The sequence below is a fragment of the Tenrec ecaudatus genome, chromosome 13 (assembly GCF_050624435.1).
Source record: "Tenrec ecaudatus isolate mTenEca1 chromosome 13, mTenEca1.hap1, whole genome shotgun sequence".
In the NCBI taxonomy this organism is placed as follows: domain Eukaryota; kingdom Metazoa; phylum Chordata; class Mammalia; order Afrosoricida; family Tenrecidae; genus Tenrec; species Tenrec ecaudatus.
This window is the reverse complement of record NC_134542.1, coordinates 83,683,280-83,692,432: the sequence shown is the minus strand read 5'-3', so window position 1 is coordinate 83,692,432 and position 9,153 is coordinate 83,683,280. Positions and strand designations below refer to the sequence as shown.

The 9,153-nt window shown below is 40.9% G+C and overlaps 1 pseudogene; it reads right to left on the bottom strand.

Annotated features, from left to right (window-relative positions):
• Positions 1 to 7,517: 7,517 nt before the first annotated feature.
• Positions 7,518 to 8,367, bottom strand: LOC142423886 (TLC domain-containing protein 4 pseudogene; annotated as a pseudogene).
• Between the last annotated feature and the right edge of the window lie 786 nt (positions 8,368 to 9,153).

Genomic DNA, 9,153 nt, shown 5'->3' with positions numbered 1-9,153 from the left:
CAAGCTCTGGACATGGAACACGGCTTTTTATCTTCCACCCCTTCTTTATGGTGGAAACTTGGCCTCCAGTTTCAAGTCCAAATCATGAATAATTGTTATGAACTAGTTGGCTCTGATTGGTAGTGACTCTATTGTGCAGAGCAGAACACCTGGGCCCTGGGCCATCTTCACGATCGTTATGTTGTGTCCATGTTTGCAGGAACTGTGCCAGTCCATCGAGTTAAGGGCTCGTTCGTGCTGCTCTTCTACGTGACCACGTGTGATGTCCTTCCCCAGGGACGGATCTCTGCCGATAACACGTCCAGTAGGTGAGATGAGTGCTTCTGAGGGGCATTCTGGCTGTACTTCCTCCAGACAGGTTCGCTGGTTCTTCGAACAGTCCAAAGTACTTCCCATATTCCTCACCAGCCCCACAATCCAAGGGCCTTCTCTCTCCTTCCTTATTCTGTGTGCAGCCGTCATATGCGAATGCGGCCATGGAAAGTAGCCATGTGTGGGCCAGGCGCCATAAATGTCCCTTGGTCCTCAAAGTGACATCTTTGCCCTCCAACAGTTTAAAGGGCTCTTGTGAAACAGCTGTGCTCAGTGCAATATGTCACTTGATTTCTTGGCTGCTGCTTCCACGAATGTTGATGGTGGATCCTGGTAAAATGAAATCCTTGACAATGTCAGCTGGCTTTTTTTTTTTTTTGAGGCAACTCCCTACAAATGACTATGCTACTTTCACAACAGAACCTTTGCACGAACGCTTTCCTCAGGCGAACCGTCCTTCAAGGTCGAGGTCAGGTGCCCAGCCTCTGTGAGCTGCTCTCCACACAGGCACTGCTCAGCCCTCACACTCCTCCACATGCTCAGAAACGAATTGCTCATTCATGTCACAATCTGCACCCATTTCTATGATGAGCTTGATACAATTTATGTTTAAAACTTCTCTCTCTTCCGTAGTAGAATAAGCTGCATGATGGTATAAAAATCTCTCCGATTAGAGATCTGGCCATTCTCACTGCCTTCAAGTCAGTTCTCACTCATGGCCACGTATAGGGTAGGGTAGAACTGCCCCCTTAGTTTTCCAAGACTAACGCTTTACTGGAGTAGAAAGCCCACATTTCTCCCTTGGGGTGGCTGGTGGTTTCCAACTGCTGGCCTTGTAGTTAGCAGGCCCACTTGTAACCACTCTGCCCCAGGACTACAGGCTGGGCCATTTGGCTATGAACAAGTATGTGTCAGTAGGAAAAATCATGGAAGACATGAAATGAAGGAATGGGAACACAGAAAGCTTCACACTTTTTGTACCCTGGAGCTCAGAGTTCACCTAAGTGTACTGCTGTGGGCACATCAGGCCACAATCCCGGGAATTATGTGCTTGTAATTTGTAAGGCAGTGGATTTTCAAATGTCATCAGGAGTCATCATATGATAGTATACTTTACATTATCTTTGTCTATGTGTCGCAACATATTGAAAAGTTAAAAAAATTTGTGTTTGAATGCGGCTGCGTTTTCTGTGTCTTTTCAATGTAAGACTTTCTCTCGGGTCTCTTTAAGCATTTTGTTTGCCCTCCGTGGCTGCATGATATCTGCAATAGCAGGTTTTATTAAAACTAAGCTACAAATATTGGCTTCTTTAATGAATGAATTCAGGTACCTAAAAGTATCTAACTAAATATAATGGAAAAAGGACTTTCCACTCAATTTATAAACAACCCCCCGCTCCACATACACAAACATCATCCTAAACCCACTGCCACTACATAGAGCTTCTGAAATAGGAGCAGACAGACTCACATAGAGCTTCTTTTCAGGAGCAGAAAGACTCACCTTTATCCTAAGGAGAACAGCTAGTGGGTTTGAACGGCCAACCTTCCGATTGCCAGTTCAACATCTAGCCTACAATGCTACCAGGACTCCTTAGGCGAATCTATAGACCAAACCAAGCCAAATCTACTGACATCAAGTCAATGCCAATTTACAGCAGCACTGTAAGGCAGGGTAGAACTGCCTCTGTGGGTGGCAGAGGCTGTGAAGTATTTCTGGCAGCAGAAAGCCTCATCCTTCTCCCAGGGAGCGGCTGCTGAGTTCAAACTTCAGACTTGGTGGTTAGCGGCCCAGTGCTTTACTCACGATGCCACCAGGTGGCTTCATCTTTGCGTAGGAAGGGGTTGTAGTCACTTGAAAAGAGTAGGGCAATAGATCCTGTCTTATAGCTCTATAGCAATCGGGGCATGCTTGGAAGCAGAATGATGAACAGAGTGGGAATCAACACAGCTTTGTATAAAAAGATATGCAGTTATTTCTCTTGAGGTTAGATTCTGTGCAGATTATGTTACATGTGGGGAAACGTTCCACTTCTTTCATGTGAGTTACCTTTTACTGTTTGCTGTTGGGAGATGTGTGTGTGTGGAATCCGGAGGATGAGCAAGGAGAAGGTATGGCAGATCTTCAAACACACCAAGAAATGCACGGTTAGAATCCATCTCTCGCATTCTGTAGACTGACTCACTCAGCCTTTGGGAAAGGCATTCCTACTGAGAATAACCTGTGGGTGGCCGCATGGCGTGCCTGTTTGCCTTGACTTCCCATGTCCTTTCTATAGTTCTGTGCATCAGCAGACCCTCGGGACCCATGATGATCCAGTCTCAATGGTCCCACCCCCATATGGAAAATAAGTCTGGGTCTTTCCTTTATTCTGTTTAATACTTGAACAAATGTTCTCCTTAAAAAATAAGTTAATTAAATTACTGATGGGTTGGGCTGCTTAGAATGGGAGAATGGATTCTATTTGACAAACTGCCATGAATAGAAGCAGACCCATTGAACCGAACCTGCCGCTGCCAAGATGATTCTGACTCGTCATGGCCTGCAGATGAGGAGTGTTGGTGGCGGCGCATGCATGTACATTAGCGACATCAAGAAAGTCACAGGAGGGCCCGGCCAATTGAGTAGCCGGGAAGAGGAGAGCAGTGGCCCCGAATGGGTTATGAACAAGCAGCTAGCACGAGAGCAGATGTGGGGAAAAGCCAAACAAATCTTTCACTCTCAAAGGTTTCAGAGGTTTCCTGTCAATTTTATCTTCAAATACTGTTCCTCTTTCCCTAAAAACAAACAAACAAACAAACAAACAAAAACAGTCTGTTCCTTACATCTTCCTTTAACTTTCATCATGTACTTCCAGAACTTCCACAACAGCCTCCTCCTGCTCTCACCAGCAGTTCCTCTGCTGGTGCAGTCTTCTATGCCAACTCTCTGGTTCCCTTTCTGAAGAGTGCTGACTCATGCCCTGCCTATTTAAAAGCTAAAAACCAAAAACCAGTTGGTGGTGAATAAAGTCCAACTCATGGTGACCCAAAGGGCATCAGAGTAAACCAGAGTTCCATAGGTTTTCAGTGATGGATTATTTTTAAATCATTGTATTGGGGGCTCATACAACTCTTATCACAATCCATCCATCCATCCATCCATTCATCCATTGTGTCAAGCATAGTTGTACATTCTCAAAACATTTGCTTTCTACTTGAGCTCTTGGTATCATCTCCTCATTTCCCCCCTCCCTCCCTCTCTCCCCTCCCTCACAAACCCTTGATAATTTATAAATTATCATTATTGTGTTATGTCTTACACTGTCTGACATCTCTCCTCACCCACTTTCCTGTTGTCCATCCTCCAGGGAGGGGGTTATATGTAGATCCTTGTGATCGGTGCCCCCTTTCTACCCTACCTTCCCCTTCCACTCCTGGTATTACTACTCTCATTATTGGTCCTGAGGGTTTTATTTGTCATGGATTCCCTGTGTTTCCTTCTGGTCTAGCCGGATTTGTAAGGTAGAATTGGGATCATGTAGTGGGGGTGGAGGGAGCATTTAAGAACTAGAGGAAAGCTGTATGCTTCAATGGTGCTATACTGCACCCTGACCCTACTTCACCTTGACTGGCTCATCTCCTCCCCGAAACCCTTCTGTAAGGGGATGTCCACTTGCCTACAGATGGGCTTTAGGTCTCCACACTGCACTCCCTCTCATTCACAATGATATGATTTTTTGTTCTTTGATGCCTGAAAACTGATCCCATCAACACCTAGTGATCACACAGGCTGGTGTGCTTCTTCCATGTGGGCTTTGTTGCTTCTCAGCTAGATGGCCACTTGTTTATCTTCAAGCCTTTAAGACACAGACACTATATATTTTGATAGCCAGGCGCCATCAGTTTTCTTCTCCACATTTGCTATGCACCCGCTTTGTCTTCAGCAATTGTGTCAGGAAGGGGAGCATCATGGAATGCCAGTTTAATAAAACAAAATATTCTTGCATTGAGGGGAGTAAGGCACCGCTGGGTGGTTTTGAATCACCAAATTTTGGGCCAGCAGCTGAGGGCATCCATTGCACTCCATTTGTTTATGAAATTCAGTGTTCACATAGTAATCGGTAAGACTTCAGGAATATGCTTTCTAAATAACTCTAAAAATCCACCAAGTGAGCTAATTTGGGAGAAACAATAACTAGGTCGATGATAGAGAGCATGATGGCATTCCCCGGATACAAATTTTGGAGGCAAATGGACTTATTCTGACATTTTCAGTGTGATATACTTGAACAAGTTTCTTCACATCACCATTGTGTAACATCAGAGTTTTATGACACACATAACCTGGTTAATTACATAAAAGTTAGTTATTTGTTATTAGGTGGATGTTAAACTCATGTCCTACTTTTGAACGTGCATAATGGTTTGGGTTTCTAAACACATATAAAAGAAAGAAGTACTTAAACACCTAGAAAAATAATCCCCTCTCTCCATTCCAGTAAAGACATACCACTAGAAAGGGACCCAGGCTTAGTTTGAAATTCAGTCTGGAATTCCCATTACCCCTCTCTTTTCATATCTTTCATCTATTTTGACAGAACGGATAGCATAAAGCTGATATTTAGAACCTTGCCCTCATCTGTGTCGTAAAGAAAGTGCATCACTGATATCTTCATAAATGTCATTGACATAAGATTTCTCCAGTATCAACGATGATGTTATAATACGTTCAACTTTGGTATTTAGTTTATATGCCTTACATTCAAAAGCTCTTCACCCACTGCTGCCCACAAATGCTGACAACCGTTCAGTTCCCAGCAGGAGTAACAGATTTTGTTTCTCAAGCATCGCAGAAGTACAACCAGAGTGTTATTATTAGATGGAAGATCTCATACTGGTTTGTGATAGAGGAAAAAAATTGAGATGAAAATAATTCAGGGTAATTTAAAATATCCCACGTGACAAAATTGCAATTCAATTTTCATTTTGAAAATAAAATATTTAAATGGATCAAAATTCTAAAGTCACGGAGTATAATTTCTGTTGCATCTTTGTTCACTTAATTTAATTCTTTCCAGGCTATATCAATGTTATAAGATATTTGTATTTCCTCCCAGAGATTGTCTATGTACATACATGCAATCACATGTAAACACACATATGCATTTCAGTATGCACCTTGTCTGTTTTCTCTTTAAAAAAAAAAAAAAAAGGAAACTGAGCTGATTCCAGGAACCCAAGTAGAAGGTGAATTTTGAGAATGACGAGTGCAACAAATGTATAAGGGTGCTTTGCTCAATTGATGTTTGTATGGATTGTGATAAGAGTTGTATGAGCCCCAATTAAAAGATTTATTAATTTAAAAATTTTTTTATTTCAAGATTTATTTCTTTCTAAAGGAATGAATTTCCAAAATAGTCTTATAATATAAATGGTTTCCTTTTAAAAAGCCATTTTTTTCTGCAAAACAGCAAGAACAAGATAAAATCGCTTACTTTCCTACCCCTTTAACCAACCAATACACATTGAAGTGCCCGATGTGGAAGGCACTAAATTTAGTAGCAAATTATCGCTATCATACTAGTTAACTCAAAAACAGAAGACTATATTTCACATTATTTTAAGTCTTTCAAAGAGCAGTGTCCCTATATAAGACAATCACATTGTATCATTTAGTTATTGACTGAGATTTCCAGTATTTTCTTTAAGTGTCCTAAAACTTAATTTTTCTAAGCTCTGTCTATCTTGGGACATGAAATCAAATCAAAGGTCTTGGTTATATTCAGCCAGCTTCCTGACCATAATATAAACAATGTGAGAAAGTTGAAAATTCTTCTAAAGGTAAAAACTGAATGGATTAGGTCTTTTGGTTCGGGTTCAGTTAAGTTCAAGTATTCGCCACTGTCGAATTAATTATTTTTCCCCAGGCAAGAACAATAATTGCAGTCAAATATTAGAGAAAAATAAATAAAGGCAGTAATAGCTAAATGTATGATTTTACTGAGCTGAACGAACTAAAGCAATAGCAAGCACACAGATGAACAACACCCAAAAGAAGACAAAACCAAAGAGTCACCAGCCGTTTATAGTCACAGACAGGTGGCCTTTCTTTAGAGGCACCTTTGAGGGGGCTGCAATCTCCAACATTTCAGATAGCCACTAAATATACTAACTGCTTGCTCGATCCAGGAAGTCTGATTTGGGGGTTATAAATAAATTTTAGCAAGTAGGGGAATTCACAAATATGGAATCTGCAAGAACCGAGATTGACTGGAATTTATTGTTCATAGAAAACAGTGCCAGGGAGGTAGATAGGAACAGCAGTGTTAAAGCTCTTTCCTGTATGATGCTCCTGTTGGTCTAAAGAGTGATATTATCAGCATGCATTTGCGAACTCATTCACTTCGGAAGGAGATTTATAAACTCCGTCTTAAGCCTTACTGTAAAATTAAAAGGCAGTAACTTGACACAATGCCTAAAACAGAAAGACGAAATGGATGTCTGGGGGGAGGGGGGCAGCAAGTGTTTTCCACAACTAACAAATCCGACTATGCAAATTAAACATGCCCCAAATAAGTAAAACACTTCATCATTAATAGATTATATACATGAAATGAAAATTACATCACTTCTGAGAAGCAACCAAGAGAAATGACTGCCGTCCGGACTATTCAGACTTACAGCAGCCCCCTAAGAGAACAGACCTGCTCCTTCACGGGAGGAGACGGTCTCAGCCTTCTCCATGGAGGGGAACCCACCAACCTCCCGGCTCTCTGTCCCATTCAAAACATCCTATGCCCCGCGGGCTCCTCCACTGCTAAGAGTCGAAGAAAACAACATTTCGACAATGTAGAACGCAAGCTTTATATAGGTCTTGACAGTCATGGAAAGGAGTATAGTGCAAAAAAAAATGTTGAGAAATATTTATAGGTTTAAAAGCGGTTTTCCATTCTTTCAACAGAATTAATGATGTAAAACCAAGTGTACTTAATTAGCATAGAGAAAAATACCAATGCAGATTTAAAGGTTTCTTAAAAGATTCACCAATATATTTGTAAATTTTCATTTAAACCTTAGAATGCAGAAGAAAAAGCAGAAAGGAAATCTTGAAGAAAAAACCGAATTTTAGTTTTACTTTCTAGAGTTAAAAAACTATTCACACGGAAACTCTGGATAACACTTATAATTAATAAAGAAACACAGGAACATGCCAAGATATCATCCTATCAGCAGCTATAAATGCCAGGCTGGAATGAAGTTTGCTTCTCTATCTCCCACTTTTAGTCAGTTTTTCCATTTTGAAGAGGATTCTTGGCCTGTTCTTGTCGGGTGGAGGAGATGACTTTGATGCATCCCTTCGTGATTTTGATCATCCACAAGACATTCATTACATCTAAGACAGCACAGGAAGAGATCCAGGAATACTGTATTAGCGGCCCAAGCCGGCTGTACGGTTCTGTCGCGCACACAGAATATATGAAGAAGTAGAAAGGCGGTATCACAGCAATCCTGACGATGAAAAACACCAGTGTCATGAGCACTCCATTGATGACGTTAGCTCTGGAAAACTTCGGGTACTGCAGAACTTCGAAGAACCACCGCTGGTTCACAAACGGGCTGGAGAGCTCTGCCAGGAGGCGGACGTTCCCAATACACCCCAGGCTTCCGTAGGTCAGGATAAAGTAGTATGCGTACAGCACTGTACAATGGTGAAGGACAAATATTTTGTCACCGATCACTCTCCAATACAAAATGATAAGCAACAAATTAGAAATGAGGTAGCCTGATGCAATAGAAATATTCACATTCACAAGCGAAGAATCACCCCAAAGGGGATCATTTCGAGAAGGTTCATCAAAAAGCAATATATACAGGCCAAAGATTCCGACCAATAAAGAATGGCATGTAGACACTACCCTGGAGTTCCATTCGATCTTCTTGGCGTAGCTGAGCCTCGGAAAAGCTGGAGAAACTTTTGCTGAAAACCAAGAACTTAGAAAGTGGAAAAGAAGCTGAAAGACGACAAAGCTGGTAAAAACAATGCTTAGTTTAGTGATGGCATCCATATTTCTTCAATCTCAGCTCCTCTTGGTGGTCCACGTGGAGGTGAGGCACGAGAGGGCAGGAGAGTGAGAGGGCGAGAGAGGGACTCATTGCTAACCCAATTAAATTTTTTTAAAAAAACTTACCTTGGGGAGAGTTTTGTAACAGCACATTGAGATATGCTTAATTCTCTCTTCTGGTTGCATACTATCCCATTGCAGGAACACATAATTTATTTCATTTGTACCAGGTGACTGGACATTGAAGCTATTTCCAATGTTGAGCTAGTCTGGACACTTCTGTAATGAAAATCCCTGTGTCTACATTATCTGCTTATGTTTAGGTATTTCCTAATTACACACTGTGAGGTATAGGCTTTCTTGGTTTAGGTTATATATCATAATTTGAAAGGAAATTAACCTACTCATTTTTATTGTAATACAAATGTGAAAATAACAAAAGGATGAATTTGAAAATTAAGTCATTCCCACATCTTTTTTTTTATCTAATCAGACACCACCTCTCCCCAGAAGAAAATATGTTACCAGCTTCTTGTATGTCCTCTCTGAGATTTCTCTCTCTCTCTCTCTCTCTCTCTCTCTCACACACACACACACACACACACACACAAAATGTAGAATAATTATAATAGAAAATTTGGTTGGGTAGATTTATATTTTCTTCTGTATTGTAATCTACAGGGATCAGAAGGCTCTTGATAAGATACTGGCTGAAAAAATTAGTTTAATAATTTTTAAGTTAAGAACATACTCTTATAATCCGATATATTATCATCACTTAAAATGAGACAATTCC